We start from the raw sequence: 6,000 nt of genomic DNA, 5'->3' as shown, positions 1-6,000 counted from the left end.
CTACCCCAAATAATGGAACAGCACAGCCCACATCCTGAGCACCAGCTCTTTCAAGACAGGCATAAAATCAGGAGGATGTTTTCATTAGCATATGGCTGCTGGCTTAGACTACTTTACCATATTTGGAGAGTAAAGGATGATTTCCCTGGTCACTACTGTTATTACTGATGACGATTCACTGTTGCTGATCCAGGCAGGAAGTTGTTTGCAAAGGTGTTCTCACTAAAGGCCAAACATACTTCTAACATACTTCTCCCCATATGGGAATATCTCCAGTGACACTGTTATATCACTGGACATTCTGGCCTTCTACTTGGAACTTCCTTTAAATCATTAACAATAGAAGATACTACTTTGGCTGTTGGATCACTTCTGTCTTGATTTCATTCTTATTTAATTTGAAAGTCTACCTGTGGAATCCCTGTCACAACCATGCACACATATCACACATGATATTAAATATTTGAAGTCACTAATAAATACAGGGAGAGGGAATTCTGTCTGACTAGAGACTGCAAGTAAAGAACATAGCAGCAATAAAAAAAGGAAGGAGGATAAGAAAGAGGAGGAGAAACAAAAAGAGGAGGAAAGGGAGGTGGAGGAATAGGAGAAAAGAGAGGAGGAGAAAGTGGGAGAATACAGAAAAGGAGAAGGAGGAATAGCTACAGGAGAAAAAAGCTATGAAGAAGGACCAAGGGGTGGCTGACATGGTCATTTTTTTAACATTGAAATAGTTCCAAATAGTTGTTAAGTTGCCATTACTTTTCAATGACATTGTCACATATCACCCCTTTTTTCTTCCTAAAACTGAATAGACCGTACCAAGTTTATCAACATTTTAAATATTAGCCCTGGAGAAAAGAATTACTGAAAGTTTGAGAAAAGTACCCTTTTTATCTACCTTTCATTTTTCTGTACCACAGAGGACTTGGCATGAGGCACAGTCTTTCTGTAGAATTGTGGCCCTGTTGGCATCCCTTACCGTGTGGCTCTGACACTGAAGGTGATGTTTCATGTTCCTTTAATGGCACCAACACCCCACAGAGAACATATAGGTTAAGTTGCCTTAGCCATTCCACCTGGCTCTGCTGCTTTGGCATTTTCCCTTTCCAGAATGAGAGGTATGGAAATACTTAGCCTAGTTCTTTGACATGTGTGTCTTCTTTTATAATGGGAATAAATTATAATTCAAAGAAACACTAATTTGAAAGGCATTCTAGTCCAGGTACATGATGTGATGATTTGATATCCATTATGAACTAATTACCACAATCAAATTAATTAGCACATGCCTCATTTGTGTGTGTGCTGGGAATACTTAGCCTTATCAGATTCAGCTCCAGGACAACTCTTCTTCGAGGTTCTTTCCTTCAATCTCCACATTTGGTGCACTAAATCTTGTTTGGAAGCTCTGTAGGAACCAACAGTATCCCTCACTTTTTCATCCCTCCCTCTTCTTAGGGCCACGCTGTATTGATAGAAAACATCTTGTATTCTTCCCTTACCCTTTCTCTTACAGCTAGTTTTTCTCATTTGTCATGTTTCTGATGAGTCATTACTAGATTATAATAAAAAACAGGTAGGAAGAAGAGTCAAGAGAAATCTTGCTTAACCCTTTGGTGTCACAGAAAAACATCCAAAATGAGTTGGTTTTTATGGGTACCAGTCTATCGCTCATCTTCTGAGAAGATTCAAAATAAACAGAAATAAAAATCAAGATGGAGTCAAAATAAACAGAAAAAAACTTTGTGAATTTATTTCAGAAGGCTAGGGTGGGCCACTCTGAATTATGATTGCCTAGAAAATGAGGGTGGTGTGCAGTTACTAGGAGGACACCAAGTATGGGAGGAGACGCATTTGGCCTAATTAAGTCTGTCCTCTGAGCAAACCTTCCCCTGTGATCAACACTACTTTATTTTACTGGAGTTCTAGCTGGGGAATTAAGGAGATAAGGAAATGATCCTTGGTCATCCGAACTAACCTAGGAAAGTTTCAGCCTGTGGCTTTAGCCTGGATGCCATTCTAGTCTTCCTCCAAAGAAACTGTGAAACCATTTCATGCTGTATTCTTCACCTGTTTCCTGTGTTTCATGTTCTCACACTTGTGCTATACAGCAATATATTAAACTCTTGCACAAAATATTAGGAAAAAAGTCACATACATTCCTAATTCACAAAAAAAAAATACTTGCCTTTCCAGTGTACCTAGATAACACTAGGTATTATCTAAGTAATAGTCTAAGGCTATTACCACAAGTACTTTATATTGCTGAATAATATTTCAAATAAGCATGTTAATGCTATAAAGATGGCACCAAACTTCTATACCTGGATCTCCTTCACCTTTGGTATCTGATTTGCTTTTATCATTGTCATCTTAAAATTATTTTCATAGACTTAGCTCTTTTGCTTGTCCACTGTTTCCTTAGGATAAAATTTCTAGACATTACAGTGTCAACACATATGAATATTTTATATTTTATTAATATCTTACATTTATTTTTCCCAAAGTCTGCTGTTCTGTACTATTTTTGTGTTATCTAATTATCCCTGGAATTTCAATTGTAATCATAATTTTACTTAGATTTATTTTTACATTTTTGAAACTTAATGTCATTTTTTCCTAATTTTTATTTTTTTAAATGAGAGAGGACCACACATATGGGAGGATACACATCTGGCATAATTAAGTCTATTCTCTGTGCAAACTTTCCCATATTAGAAAAATATTATATTATTTTAAAGTTTTAACAAATTCTTCCATCAGTAATGATTCTCCTAATAATTATCTATTTGATATACTTGAATATTTTTAATGGTTGTATATTTTCCCTATAACACTGTGTAAATAACCCAATAATATTTCATTAAATTCTTGCTGTTTTCCATATATTTCATTAATCTCTCAATTTGGGATCTTTCTATCCTGTTTTCATCATATACTTATGTTTTAAATTTTTTCATCTACATTTCTTTTCTTAAAACATGTGCTATCTGATCGAACATTATCCTTTATAGTTCTAGTCAAAGTATTCTTGTCTTGCACCCCAATGAGCTTTCTTCCATGTCATTTAAGATATTTCTTCTTTTGCTCTAATCTAAGCTGAGTAATCAACTTGATTATCCCACTGAAATAACAAACTCAAGTCCCATTAAGCTAACACACTTTCCCATTTGCTTCTCACTTCTTTTCTTCCACATAATGATAGCTTTTGTACAAGTTAAAGTCATTTATCTAGTCCCTGACTTCTCTTGCTACCAGCACGCTTAAGCAAAATGATCTATTGTTTGGGAAAGTCCCATCAACATTCTACTTTTCTCGTTATTGTTATCTACCTAAACTGTGTTCCAAGCCTAAAAAAATACAAAAAACAAACAAACAAAAAACAGTTTTGACCACATTTCCCAACTCTGCTGCCTAGTGCAGCAAAGAAAAACTGGTGTGACTTCCAATTAACAGTAAGACAAAGCACGCCTATTGGTCACTAAGGAATCATTTAAAGATAGTAGAAGGTTGGCATGTGTTGTTATAGACAGAGCCCTGAGCAATGAAAATATAATGTGTTTTTCAATCTTAAACTTTTTGGTAGTCACTGTTGTAAAAGTTCTAGAGCAGACAAAATATAAATGTCAGCTAACAACATGGAAAGTAAATAGGTATTCAGAGTGTTCCCTTGGTTTCCCTCTCTCCCTTTCTCTCTCTTTTTCTCTCTCTGTACAGAAATCACATTCTGCCATGTTCCTTCTAATCCTGTACTTGGAGTATTTAAATCATAATGATTCTTCAATCTTATTTTTTCCACAATGCGTAAGCTTGCATAACATTTTATAACTTATTTATGATGTCATTTTTATTGCCTATCTCCCTTTAGAACATGACTTGCACAAAGACAGAGCTTGTTGTGTATTTCTTTTGTTAATGATCAGAGACATGATCAACTTTCACAAGTTCTATAATTAATACTTAAGAACACATTGTTTCACACACTGTTAATTTATGGTTTACCAATTAGTAAAGAACATGCTTACCAAATTTTTCCATCTTTTGCACTCATGCACCTGCAAGAGAACAAAGCATATACTATTCCAGAATACTGTAGAATTAGGGGTCATATACAGTTCTTTCAGACTGGCTTTTTCACTTAACAATGTATATTTATGTTTCTCCTATGTATAGTCTTTTATTAATGAATAATATTTCATTAGCTAGATATAATACATTTCAACAAATTGAAAAAGGCTCTGTTGCTGCCAATTTATAACTTTTATGGAAGTAAGCGTTTAGTTAGTAGAAATCATAGGGGCAGTTGGACGCAGTGGAGCACTCCTGTAATCCCAGCACTGAGGGAGGCAGAGGCAATTGGATCTCTATGTCTAGGAGTATCATGTTACATTCTGAACTGGTATGTTCTTATGAGCTAGCACATTGAGAAAAAAGCAACCTAGTAACCAAAGGAGTCAGTTTTTCTGTTTGTTTTTGTTTTTACTGAAAAACTGAAGAGAATAAGTCACTGTGGAATGTTCAACCATAAGCAACATTTATATCACCCTACCTACAAGGTTTAGGGAGGATCACTGGAAAGAAGGAAGAAAGATTGTAAGGACCAGAGAATAAGGAGGACTGTTGTAAAATAATGTCTTCGACAGGACCATTGCACCCACGGCCTCACAGCAGTGATGGCTGCCTGTACAAGACCTATTCAAGATTAAGCCAGTCAGCATTCTAAAAACCAATAGAGAATGGCTCACAAGCTCACAAGGCCCCATCCCTAACTGAGGAGCTATTGGCAGTGGATATGTGGTGGGTGGAACAGCATATAGGCTACACATGCTCTGGTGTGTGTGTGTGTGTGTATATATATATATATATATATATATATATATATACACATATAACATCTATATCTATATAGAGATATATATCCCTGTGCATACGGGAAGCCCTAATTTGACTCAGAAAATTATCTAGAAAATAAAAGAGGAAATAAAATATGAAGGGGTACATGGATAAGGTCTGGGAGAAGTTCAGAGGTGGGAAGGGAAATGGATATGACCAAAAAGCATTATATATATATATTTCTCAAAGAATTAATAAACTTTAAATTTTAATAAAAAGTATTGGGTTTTGGAAAGTTTAGCTCTTTAGATGGTTATCCTGGGAAAGATGAGTATGTAAATTCTGACCCAAATGATAGAGTTTGTAACCCCTCACTGTTCAACAATACAGAAGGCAGCCATAGTAAAAGGAGCACAAGGGTGGCACTCAGCACCATGAAGCATAGATGCTGAGGCAATGGGTAAAAGTAGCACAGAAACAGGTCCCAGGCTTTCAGAAGGTGCCAAAGCATCTTGCCATTATCCACTTGAGGATCAATGGAGAGGTGCCATGCTATAATATTCAAATTATTGCATGAACTCACTTCTAAAATGTGTCAGTCAAGAAGATCTGTGTGGAAACTGTCTAGCGTAATGCTGAGGATTCAGTCAATCTTATATCTCTGAACCCAAATGTCACACACAATGTATGTGCCACACGCTTCTACTGGTGACTGAGGAGGATTTTTTTCTTAGGAGGATTTTTTTAAGTTCATTTTTAAGACTCCAAAGTGAAAAAAAAGTCAACTACAACAGTGCTGACTGTGTCTCTAGGAGAAGACAGACACTGATGTCCCACTGTGCTCCCGAGGTTTGGTATTCAGTACACTGTCCATGTCTTTTGTATTTCAGACCAGAATTCTCTGTACTGTTTTCTCTAAAGCAGCACTTGTGGTGACCAGCACAGACCTTTTTGCTACGTGATGTGAAGATGTGTGCATCTTTTTCTTTGGGAGATCAAGGGGGCCCATAGCGCACATGTACTCACACACAGCACTTCTCTCTCAGCCAAGTTAATCACTCCTACAGTTGACTGCTAGGGCCAAGTTGACTGGCAGCCAGGGCACAGTGGTTACAACTCCTGAGACATATTCCTGGCTTTTTCCTGAAACTTTCTTAGGGCCTT

Source organism: Psammomys obesus, unplaced genomic scaffold, assembly GCF_907164565.1.
Source record: "Psammomys obesus unplaced genomic scaffold, mPsaObe1.curated_primary_1811, whole genome shotgun sequence".
NCBI lineage: Eukaryota > Metazoa > Chordata > Mammalia > Rodentia > Muridae > Psammomys > Psammomys obesus.
Note: the sequence above shows the minus strand (reverse complement) of the source record.